Source organism: Symphalangus syndactylus, chromosome 14 (assembly GCF_028878055.3).
Source record: "Symphalangus syndactylus isolate Jambi chromosome 14, NHGRI_mSymSyn1-v2.1_pri, whole genome shotgun sequence".
Lineage (NCBI taxonomy): Eukaryota > Metazoa > Chordata > Mammalia > Primates > Hylobatidae > Symphalangus > Symphalangus syndactylus.
Genome location: NC_072436.2, coordinates 115,303,885 through 115,316,627, shown reverse-complemented (window position 1 = coordinate 115,316,627; position 12,743 = coordinate 115,303,885). Strand labels below are relative to the sequence as shown.

At 44.4% G+C, this 12,743-nt stretch overlaps 1 protein-coding gene across 5 annotated transcripts in view; it reads left to right on the top strand.

Moving 5' to 3' along the window:
* Positions 1-12,743, top strand: part of DNASE1 (deoxyribonuclease 1) — a 55,387-nt gene that overhangs the window by 2,837 nt on the left and 39,807 nt on the right. The window contains exon 2 of one of the 5 annotated variants that reach the window (XM_055242437.2): positions 8,991-10,630. The exons of the other annotated variants lie outside the window; for them this stretch is intronic. The gene's annotated coding sequence lies outside the window, so the exon portion shown is untranslated. The remainder of the gene's footprint in view (positions 1-8,990; positions 10,631-12,743) is intronic. 5 annotated transcript variants of the gene reach the window in all.

Sequence of the window (12,743 nt, the reverse complement as noted above, 5' to 3'; positions counted from 1 at the left end):
CTTTTGGTTAGGAGGAAGAAATAGGAACAAGGAGAAAGTCTAGGCCAGAGCCTTTATGGGGTTCCGTAGGAATAGCAAGTCAGGGCGGAGTAAACATTTTAGGATTGAACAATTTAAATAATTCCATCAGGCTTTGCCTTTGGGTGGTCTCTAGTTGCTTGGTACCTGGCCATGGATGATTTAGGGCAGGAGAAATAGTGGCTTGGTGTGTGAGAGTTAGGTAAAGGGGGAGGTTGACTTGCCTGTGAGAGGCATGCTCCCAAGTAAGTTGTTGACTATCTTGAGGAATTAGCCCTTGGAGAAGCAATCTCCCTGCCAGCAAGATTTTTAAGATTTCAAAATATCATATGATACAGAAAATTTTTTTAAACAGCTAATAAACATGGACATGGCTGGGATGATACGAAGGATAGTTGTAATGGTAGAAATTACTGTTTTCCAGTCAGACTGAAAATGAAGTGCCTGTTTCCTATTTAGGATTTAAATCTCTTAGAGTCCTGGTGAAGAAAGTCTTTTCTACCTCCCTCCCCCAACCCCAAATCTGGCTATATTATTTATTTACATAAAATAAATTAGTTGAAGTGTGGTTTAGAAAAGAGAGTTTTCTTAAACCTGAGGTTCTCAACTGAATCACCTGTGGAATTTTTTTTTTTAATTGGAAAGGCTGAGACACTACTCTTAGGCCTACTGAATAAATCTTTCAACCTGTGTCTTTTGAAAGTTTCACAGATGATTCTGATGGTCTCTAAATTGAGAAGCACTGCATTTAACCAGCACCAACTGAACAAACACTGTAGGCTAAGTATAAGAGAGATGGCAAGAGCTGGGTCAGGGTGGTGCATGGGATTTCCAATTATACATAATTCCTCCCTTCGAGGAACAAAGCCATACAGAACTGGGGCAGCTGCTTCTTTGGGCCCAAGGTGAACAATGGGAGCCGCCTTGTCCTGGACCCTATTGTGATTGTTACTCCAGCAGAAGCCCTGGGGTTCATGCTCTTAGAAGTCACCCAGTATGACTAAGTTGAGGGGCAGTGTTCAGAAACAGTGTTACTAGATGGATGTTATTTCAGTAGGAATAGTATTGTGTGTTCCCTGTCAGCATTTGAGGCGGAAACCCACTGCACTGTCAGAACAACCAGGGAGATGAAAGAAGATGTTAGATACTAAAAGGTGCAGACAGTCCTTGTGTTTGGTAAACTTTACAGGGTTTATCTGAAAGAGAGAATGGATACAGAAGTACATGAAAAAATTGTGTTATTCCAAATAGATGTGCTGTTTTCCCAGTTCATAGGAGTCGGTAATTTTTGGGTTCAGGGGAAAAAGGCAAAGGTTGAAGATGCTGTGATTATAACCTCCTCACCCTCCTGGAATATTTCCTTTTTGAAAGCTTCTGGCATCTTCCACCAAGTTAATGTTTTAAACAGTTCGGAGGATGAACTGAAGGGCCCTTATCCCAGGTCTGTGGTTTGATTATAAATTGTAAAGCCATAACCTGTCCGCCTCCCTCTCCTTTATCTTGACAGGGGTTGGGGAGATGGCAGATTGAACAAGGAAAGAATTGTCTTCTCAGTTCTTTGGTCATGTTAACTTTTGTTTACTATCGTATAATCACATTTTCTAGACTGCTAAAATTGGTGAAATCAGGAGAGGAAATAACTGTTTTACATGTATAAGTATACAAAAGTTATTCGAGATGAGTTACACTGCATTTCTCTCAGTGTGCTGCCTGCCACTGCTGCCTTTGTGTGATTTTGCTCTGTATGTTATGCTAGACAAATTTAAGAGAGCTTTAAGACAGCAAAACTCCCCCAAAGCATCTATCAGCATAATCCCTATAAAAATCCCAACAACCTTTTAATTTTTTTGCAGAAGTGGAAAAACTGATGTTAAAATTCATATGGAATTGGCTGGGTGCGGTGGCTCACGCCTATAATCCCAGCATTTTGGGAGTCCGAGTCAGGCAGATCACTTGAGGTCAGGAGTTCCAGACCAGCCTGGCCAACCTGGTGAAACCCCGTCTCTACTAAAAACATAAAAATTCGCTGGGCGTGGTGGCAGGTGCGTGTAATCCCAGCTACTTGGAAGGCTGAGGCAGGAGAATCCCCTGAACCCGGGAGATGGAGGTTGCAGTGATCTAAGATCACAACACTGCACTCCAGCCTGAGTAACAGAGTGAGACTGTCTCAAATAAAAGGAGATGGAGGTTGCAGTGATCCAAGATCACAACACTGCACTCCAGCCTGGGTGATAAGAGTGAGGCTCTGTCTCAAATAAATAAATGAATTAGATAAATAAATAAATAAATTCATATGTAATTGCAAGGGGCTCCTAATACCCAAAATGCAAATAGCCGCTTTGTTCTTTTTCAAGAATGTACTTCCTTATATCAAAACTTATTACAAGCTATAGTAATCAAGACTGTGTGGTCCTGTCAGTGGAAGAGAATTGAGAGTCTAGAAATAAACCCTTACATTTATGAGCAACTGATTTTGTCAAGGATGCCAAGACTAGTCAATGGTGAAAGAGTAGTGTCTTCCACAAATGGAGCTGGGATAACAGGATATCACACGCAAAAGAATGAAGTTAGACCCTTACCTCATACCACGTACAAATATTAACTCAGAATGGATCAAAGACCCAATGTAAGAGTGAAAACTATAAAACTCTTAGAATAATAAAAGGGTATGCCGGGCGTGGTGGCTCACCCCTGTAATCCCAGCACTTTTGGCATCACCAGAGGTCAGGAGTTTGAGACCAGCCTGACCAACATGGAGAAACCCTGTCTTTACTAAAAATACAAAATTAGCCGGGCGTGGTGGCGTGTGCCTGTAATCCCAGCTACTCGGGAGGCTGATGCAGGAGAATCGTTTGAACCCGGGAGGCGGAGGTTGCGGTGAGCTGAGATCGCGCCACTGTGCTCCAGCCTGGTCAACAAGAGCGAAACTCCATCTCAGAAAAAAAAAAAAAAAAAACAAGGGTAAATCTTTATAACCTTGGAGTTGGCAGTAGACTCTAGATATGACACTAGAAGCAGAAACAACAAAAAATAATGAATTGGATTTCATCGAGATTAAAAACTTGTGTGTGTAAAAGTACACTATCAAGAAGATGAGAAGACAACCCACAGAATGGGAGCTACTTGTTAATGGTATACCTGATAAGAATCTATGCTGCTGTCTGAATGTTTATGTCTCCCCCCACCCATTTCATATGTGAAGGCCTCACCCGCAAGGTGATGGGATTAGTGCATAAGGATAAGGATAGAGGCCCATGTGGCCAGGTGTGGTGGCTCATGCCTGTAATCCCAGCTCTTTGGAAGTTGGAGGCAGGAGGATTGCTTGGGCCCAGGAGTTTGAGACCAGCCTGGGCAGCAAGGTGAGACTCCATCTCTACAAAAAATTTTTTAAAAAAAGAAAAAGAAGAGGCCCAAGAGAGAAACCCCCTGTCCTTTCTGCCATCAGAGGAAGTGGGCATTCACCAGACAGAGTCTGCCAACACCTTGATCTTGGACTTCCCAGCCTCCAGAACAGTGAGAATTTCTGTTGTTTATTAGCCACCCACTCTATGGTATTTGATAAGAGCAGCCCAAATGGACTAAGACAATCTAGTAGCACAATATAGAAGGAACTTTTACAACTCAATGAAAGGACAACTCAGAAAATGGGTATGGTAGAACTTGTCCTGTGAAGAAGCCAAGACCAAAAAAAAAAAAAAAAAAAAAGATGTGGGACTTGAATAGACATTCCAAAGAATGGCAGATGCCAACAAGCACATGAAAAGATGCTCAGCCTCATGAATCATTAGAGAAGTGCAAATTGAAACCACAGTCAGATATCACTTCATGGCCAGTAGGACAGCCATTTCCTTAAAAAAAAAAAAAAAAATGTATTCGTGAGGATGTCAAGAAGTTAGAACTCTGATGCATTGCTGGAGGGAATGTAAAATGGTACAGCTGTTGTGGGAAACAGTTTGAGGTTCCTGAACAAGTTAAAATCATATGATCAGCAATTCCATTTCTAAGGATATGTTCAAAAAAATTGAAAAAGTGTTTAAGGGCCGGGTGTGGTGGCTCACGCCCGTAATCCCAGCACCTTGGGAGGCCAAGGCGGGCGGATTACATCTGGTCAGGAGTTTGAGACCAGCTTGGCCAATATGGTGAAACCCCGTCCCTACTAAAACTGTAAAAATTAGCCAGGCTTGGTGGTGGGTGCCTGAATCCCAACTGCTTGGGAGGCTGAGGCAGGAGAATTGCTTGAACCTGAGAGGCAGAGTTTGCGGTGAGCTGAGATGGTGCCGTTGCACTCCAGCCTGGGCAACGAGCGAAACTCCGTCAAAAAAAAAAAAAAAAAGAAAAAATGCTTAAACAAAAACTTGTACACCTCATATTCAGTCTAAATGCCCTTCAATGCATGAACAAAATGTAGCATAGAATGGAATACATGTTACACTGAACGTTTGCTTATTTCTGTTTTATAATTTTTTTTTAGTGACAAGGTCTCATTTATGTTGCCCAGGCTGGAGTACAGTGGCACAATCATGGCTCATGGCAGCCTCAGACTGCCAGGGCTCAAGTGATCTTCCTGATCTTCCCAACTTCCCTATCTTCCTGACTCAGCCTACCTGTAGCTAGGGCTAGAAGGGCTCCTGGGTATTTTTTTTTTTTTTTTTTTTTTTTTTTTTAGACAGGGTTACACTGTATCGTCCAGAATGGAGTGCAGTGGGGCAATCTCAGCTCACTGCAACCTCCACATCCCAGGCTCAAGTGATCCTCCTGCCTCAGCCTCCCTAGTAGCTGGGACTGCAGGCATGTAACACCACACCTGGCTAATTTTTTGTCTAAAGTAGAGAAAGGGTTTTGCCATGTTGCCCAGGCCGATCTCAAACTCCTGGGCTCAAGTGATCTGCCCACCTTGGCCTCCCAAAGTGCTGGGATTACAGGCATGAGCCACAATGCCTGGCCTGTGGGTAATTTATTTTCTTTCTTTCTTTCCTTTTCTTTCTTTCTCTTTCTTTTTCTTGCTTTCCTTTTTCTTTTTCTTTTCTTTCTTTCTCTTTCTTCCTTCCTTCCCTCCTTTCTTTTCTTTTTTTCTCTTCTTTTCTTTTTTTTCTTTTTTTGAGACAGAGTCTTGCTTTGTCACCCAGGCCGAAGTGCAGTGGTGCAGTCTCGGCTTACTGCAAGCTCTGCCTCCCAGGTTCATGCCATTCTACTGCCTCAGCCTCCCAAATAGCTTGGACTACAGGCTCCGGCCACCACGCCCAGCTAATTTTTTGTATTTTTGGTAGAGACAGGGTTTCACTGTGTTAGCCAAGATGGTCTCTATCTGCGGACCTCATGATCTGCCCGCCTCAGCCTCCGAAAGTGCTGGGATTACAGGCATGAGCCACTGTGCCTTGCTGCCTGTAGGTAATTAAAAAAAAATTTTTTTTTTTGTAGATACAGGTCTTGCTATGTTACCCAGGATGGTCTCAAATTCTGGGCTCAAGTGGTCCTCCTGCCTTGGCCTCCCAAAGTGCTGGGATTATAGGTGTGAGCCACCACACCAGGCCCTCAGTATTTTAAAAAATTCTAATTTCCATTTATAGCTCTACTAAATATTTCATCGAGTCAGCAGATTGGTTATAAATATAAGGAAAATTCGTATGTATGGCTTTTCTTTCTTTCTTTCTTTTTCTTTTCTTTTTTTTTTTTTTTTTTTTTTTTTTGAGACAGAGTCTTGCTCTGTCACCTAGGCTGGAGTGTAGTGGCGTAATCTCACCTCACTGCAACCTCCGCCTCCGGGGTTCAAGCGTTTCTCCTGCTTCAGCCTCCTGAGTAGCTGGGACTATAGGCATGCGCCACCACACCTGACCATTTTTTGTATTTTTAGTAGAGGTGAGGTTTCACCATGTTGGCCAGGCTGGTGTCGAACTCCTGACCTCAAGTGATGTGCCTGCATCGGCTTCCCAAAGCGCTGGGATTACAGGCATGAGCCACCTCAGCAGGCCTGTTTATGGCTTTTCTTTTAAAAAGTTCACATGTTGGCCGGGCACGGTGGCTCACGCTTGTAATCCCAGCACTTTGGGAGGTCGAGGCGGGCGGATCACGAGGTCAGGAGATCGAGACCATGGTGAAACCCCGTCTCTACCAAAAATACAAAAAAAATTAGCCGGGCGTGGTGGCGGGCGCCTGTAGTCCCAGCTACTCGGAGAGGCTGAGGCAGGAGAATGGCGTGAACCCGGGAGGCGGAGCTTGCAGTGAGCCGAGATCACGCCACTGCACTCCAGCCTGGGTGACAGAGCAAGACTCCGTCTCAAAAAAAAAAAAAAAAAAAGTTCACATGTCATATTTGTCACATTACATTCATTGAGTCACATCATTCATCATTTCATTTAGTCATGTGACTGGGTAACAAGCATTTCAGAGATCAGAAGTCTTCGTATAATTAGTAAAGAAACCTTTTATTTATTTATTTAGAGACGGAGTACTCACTGTGTCACCCAGGCTGGAGTGCGGAGTGGCCTGATCATAGCTCACTGTAACTTCGAGGCTGCAGTGAGCTGTGATCATGTCACTCTACTCTAGCCTGGGTGACAGAGTGAGACCCTGTCTCAAAAAAAAAAAAAAAAAAAGAATTACACTATGCATATTGCATCATGAGCATTTCTCTAAGTCAGTAGATAGGAAGCCATATTATATTCCATATTTAACCAAACAGTCCCCTGTTGATGAAGATATATTTATAGTTTTTATCATTATAAATTATGCAATAAATGTCTTTGTGCTTATAGCCTATATATGTGTGTTTTTATTTCTGTTGGAAGGAGTCCTAAATCTAGGATTTCTAGGCTAAAGGATATGTGTGTTTTGTTTGGTTTGCCTGATTTTTTTTTTTTTTTTTTTTTTGAGACAGAGTCTTGCTGTGTCGCCCAGGCTGGAGTGCAGTGGCTCACTGCAAGCTCCGCCTCCCGGGTTCACACCATTCTCCTGCCTCAGCCTCTCCAAGTAGCTGCGACTACAGTCGCCCGCCACCACGCCGGCTAATTTTTTGTGTTTTTAGTAGAGACGGGGTTTCACCGTGGTCTGTATCTCCTGACCTCGTGATCCGCCCGCCTCGGCCTCCCAAAGTGCTGGGATTACAAGCGTGAGCCACCGCGCCTGGCCTTCCCTGATTTTTTTTTTTAAAAGTTTATTTATTTTAAGACAGAGTCTTACTCTGTCACCCAGGCTGGAGTGCAGTGGCCCAATCCCAGCTTACTGCAACCTCTGCTCCCCGGGTTCAAGCGATTCTCCTGCCTCAGCCTCCCGAGTAGCTGGGATTACAGGCACCTGCCCACGCCTGGCTAATTTTTGTATTTTTAGTAGAGACGGGGTTTCACCATGTTGGCCAGGCTGATCTTAAACTCCTGATCTCATGATCCACCCGCCTCGGCCTCCCAAAGTGCTGGGATTACAGGTGTGAGCCACCGTGCCCAGCCTATTTTTTATTTTTTTTAGAGACGGTTTTGCTGTCATCCACGCTAGAATGCAGTGGCACGAGCATAAACTTGAACTCTTGGGCTCAGACAATCCTCCTGCCTCAGTCTCCCGAGTAAGCAAGAGTACAAGCGTGTGCCACTACACCCAACTGACTTTTTAAAATTTTTGTAGAGATGGGGTCTATGTTGCCCAGGCTGATCTTAAACTCTTAGCCTCTGGTGATCCTCCTGCCTCCCAAAGTGCTGGGTTTACAGGCATGAGCCATTGCTCTTGCCTGGTTTACCTGTTTTAGAAAAGAATACCTGTACATTGTTAACTTTTTTTTCCAGGAGCTTCAGAAGGGTACAAAAATTCCCTCCTACTTCTGGCCCCCGACCTCCAAACTCCCTCCTCAGAGGCTTCTTGAAATATTCCAGATAATTCTGTGCGCATACAAGTATAAATATATATCCCTGCTTTTCCACAATGTAAATAAACGGTAGCACATTTTACCCATTGTTCTGAACCTCATTTTTGCAACTCAATGAACTGTTTTGGAGATTTTTCCTTACTACATATAATAATGCTATCATTCTGTTTAGCAGTTGCATTATATGTCATCATTTGGATATATTCATACTTCATTGTATCAGTCACCTCTAAAGGGACGTTAGATTGCTTTCATTTCCTTCTACAGTGGCTAATGGTGCACTGAATATACTTGTATATACTTTTATGCAGATTCGCACATATATTTGTAGGATATTCCTGTAACATAAGTGGAATTGCTGGGTCAAAGGATCTGGGTAAATCAGAGTGTTTTTGGGTGTTACCCAATTATTTTCTAAAGAAGCCGAATTGGCCAGGCGTGGTGGCTCATGCCTGTAATGCCAGTACTTTGGGAGGCCGAGGCAGGTGGATCACTTGAGGTCAGGAGTTTAAGACCAGCCTGGCCAACATGTTGAAACCCCGTCTTTACTAAAAATATAAAACTAGCTGGGCATGGTGGCGCACCCCTGTAATTCCAGCTACTCCAGAGGCTGAGGCAGGAGAATTGCTTGAACCCGGAAGGTGGAGGTTGCAATGAGCCAAGATCACACCACTGTACTCCAGCCTAGGTGACAGAGCAAGACTTAAAAAAAAAAAAACGGAGGCTGAATCAGTTTACATTCCATTAACAATGAATGTCTTTTTACTCATATCCACACACTCACAGAATATATCATGAAACATTTTGTTCTTTTACTATTTCAGCAGTTAAAAATTTGTGTCTTGTAGCTTTACATTTCTTTCATTGAGGAAACAAGTATTTTCTTCACATGATTAAAAGCTACTTGTTTACCTATGACCTTATGTTTGTGGGCTCTGCATTCTTTTAGATTGTGTGATTAATCTTTTTCCTATTGGTTTTTAAGATTATGTAATTAATCTTTTTCCTGTTGGTTTGTAAGAACTCTATATTATGGAAATGGATATAGTGTTACAACATTACAAATACTTTTTCCCAGTTTTTATCATTTGACTTAAAAAAAATTTTTTTTTTTTTTTTTAAGATACAGTCTCACCGTGTCGCCCAGGCTAGACTTGAACTCCTGGGCTCAAGTGATCCCCCTGCTTCAGCCTCCCACGTAGCTGGGACTACACCTATGTGCTACTGTACCTGGCTTGGCGTCGGTTTTTAATAAAATTTTTTCCATGTAGAGCTTTACAGTTTTTTGTAGTCAGATGACTTTTCTTTTATGCACATACCTTCTTCCAGTGTTTGACTCACCTTTACATTCTCTTAATGATGCCTTGTAATGAACAAAGATTCTTCAAAGCTAGAGGCATCACATTACCTGACTTGAAATTATACTACAAGGCCTCTTTTGGGAGAGTGAGGGGAAAGTATAGCTTGAGAGCTTGAGACCAGCCTCAGCAACATAGTAAGACTCCGTCTCTAATGTACCTGCCCCCCACATCCCCCCCAAAAAAATTAGCTGGGCATAATGGTTCACACCTGTGGTCCTAGCTACTCATGCAGTAACTAAAACAGCGTGGTACTTGCACATATTTTTGTACCACAGATCAGTGGGACAGAATAGAGAACCCAGAAGTAATGCCACTTGCCTACAACCAACTGATCTTCAATAAAGTTGACAAATATGCAGTGGGGGAAGGACACCCTATTCAATAAATAGTTCTAGGAAAATTGGCTAACCATATATAGAAAAATGAAGCTGTACCTCTCTCACCGCATACAAAAATTAAAGTGGATTAAAGACTTAAACATAAGACCTGAAACTCTGAAGACCTTAGAAGAAAACCTAGGAAAAACTCTTCTGGATATTAGCCTAAGCAAAGAATATATGACTAAGACCTCAAAAGCAAATGCAACAAGAAGAAAAATAGGCAAATGGGACTTAATTAAATGAAAAAACTTCTGCACAGCAAAAGAAATAACAGAGTAAATAGACAACCTATAGAATGGGAGAAAATATTTGCAAATTAAGTCTCTGGCAAAGAACTAATACTTAGTATCTCCAAGGGTCTCAACAAGAAAAAAAAAACCCATTAGTAAGTGAGCAAAGGCTGGGCGTGGTGGCTAACACCTGTAATCCCAGCACTTTGGGATGCTGAGGCAGGAGGATCACTTGAGGCCAGGAATTAGAAAGTAGGCAAAGGACAAGAACACATACTTCTCAAGACATACAAGTGGCAAACAAACATGAAAAAGTGCTCAACATCAGTGATCATCAGAGAAATGCAAATCAAAACCACAGTGAGATACCATCGTAGACTGGTTGGAATGGCTGTTATTAAAAAGTCAAAAAACAACAGATGTTCGCATGGATGCACAGAAAAGGGAATGCTTATATGCTATTGATGGGACTGTAAATTAGTATAACCTCTATATAGAAAACAGTTTGGAGGCCAGGTGCAGTGGCTCACTACCTGTAATCCCAGCACTCTGGGAGGCCAAGGCAGGCGGATCACTTGAGGTTAGGAGTGCAAGACCAGCCTGGCCAACATGGTGAAACCCCGTCTCTACTAAAAATATAAAAATCAGCTGAGCGTGGTAGTGCACGTCTGTAATCCCAGGAAGCTGAGGAAGGAGAATCGCTTGAACCCGGGAGGCAGAGATTTCAGTGACGCTAGACTGCGCCACTGCATTCCAGCCTGGGTGACAGAGCGAGACTCCGTCTCAAAAAAGGTTAGTGGCTTTTGTGTCCTTGGTTAGCAAGGTCTTCTCTACTTTGAGATTATAAAGTAGTTTTCCTCATGTTTTCTTCTAGAGTTCTTATTTTTACATTAAAATTGTTATTGGCCAGCTGTGTAAGGCTCCTGGTGGTGCTCTAGGGACTGGGTTAGTGTCCCTTATGCCGAGCTCTAAACCTTCAGAATGCCCTTGCTGCCCCTTGCTGAGTTCACAGTGGCTGAAGCTGTTCCCGTAAGACCCTGAATCTGGCAGCCAGTGTGTACTACACATGGAGCAGTCCAACTGGGTGGACTGTGCTCAGCATCCGAACATCTAGACAGACAAAGCCATTCCCAGTGGTGGCCCAAACCAGCAAACATTGTGTAACAATTTTTTTGCAATCAATTTTTCTTTTTTTTTTTTTTTGAGATGGAGTCTTACTTTGTTGTCACCCAGGCTGGAGTGCAGTAGTGGGAACTTGGGTCACTGCAACCTCTGCCTCCCAGGCTCAAACAGTCCTCCCACCTCAGCCTGTATTCTATTTCTGTAGCTGAGAATACAGGTTTGTTCCACCACGCCTGGCTAATTTTTTTTTTTTTTTTTTGTATTTTGAGTAGCAATAAGGTTTTGCTTTGTTACCCAGGCTGGTCTCAAACTGGGCTCAAGTGATTTGCCTGCCCCAGCCTCTCACAGTCTGAGATTACAGGTGTGAGCCACCATGCCCAGCCTGCAGTTTTTCTTATTAAAACCTAATGGGGGCCAGGGGCAGTGGCTCACTCCTGTAACCCCAGCACTTTGGGTGGCCTAGGTGGGCGGATCACCTGAGGTTAGGAGTTCAAGACCAGCCTGGCCAACATGGTGAAACCCTGTCTCTACTAAAATACAAAAGTTAGCCAGGTGTGGTGGTGCATGCCTGTAATCCCAGCCACTTGGGAGGCTGAGGCAGGAGAATTGTTTGAGCCCTGGAGGCAGGGGTTACAGTGAGCTGAGATCACACCACTCAAACGGTCCTCCCAGGACTGCATTCCAGCCGGGGCAACACAGTGAGACTCTGTCTCCAAAACAACAACAAAAAAACAATAAAACTAATGGGGCTAGGCATGGTGGTATATTCCTGTGCTCTCTGAAACTTGGGAGACTGAGAAGGGAGAATTGCCTGATCCCAGTGGTTCAAGGCAAGCCTGGGCAGTGTAGTGAGACCCATGGCTGCAAAAAAAAATTGTTTAAATAAAGTTAGCCAGCATGGTAGCACATGCCTCTACTCCCAGCTACTCAGTAGGCTGAAATGGGATCACTTGAGCCCAGGAGGTTGAGGCTGCAATGAATCATAATCATCCTTCTGCACTCTGGCCTAGGCAACACAGCAACACCCTGTGTCAAAAAAAAAAAAAACCTTCCTTCCTTCCTTCGTTCCTTCCTTCCTTCCTTCCTTCCTTCCTTCCTTCCTTCCCTCCCTCCCTCCCTCCCTCCCTCCCTCCCTCCCTCCTTTCTTTCTCTTTCTTTCTTTCTTTCTTTCTTTCTTTCTTTCTTTCTTTCTTTCTCTCTCTCTCTCTCTCTCTCTCTCTCTCTCTCTCTCTCTCTCTTTCTCTCTTTCTCTCTTTCTCTCTTTCTCTCTTTCTCTCTTTCTTTCTTTCTTTCTTTCTTTCCCTCTCTGGCCGAGGCTACAATCTACTCGGCTTGCAGCTGCCTGGGACTGCCGGGGCGCGCCACCGCTGCCTGCCTTTTCTCCTTTGCATGCAGGCACGCGTTCGCCATCTTGGCCACGCTGGTCGCCAGCTCCTGACGCCGAGTGCTCTGCCTGCCTCAGCCTCCCGAGGTACTGGGACTACAGACGGAGTCTCGCTCACCCAGTGCTCGGTGTTGCCCGGGCTGGAGGGCGGTGGCGTGGTCTGGCCTCGCGGCAGCCTCTACCCCCCGGCCGCCTGCCTTGGCCTGCCAGGGTGCTGGGATTGCAGCCCCTGCCCGGCCGCCACCCCATCTGGAAGGTGGGGAGCGCCTCTGCCCCGCCACCCACCGTCTGGGAAGTGAGGAGCGCCTCTGCCCGGCCACCCACCGTCTGGGAAGTGAGGAGCGCCTCTGCCCGGCCACCCTGTCTGGGAAGTGAGGAGCGCCTCTGCCTGGCCGCCCC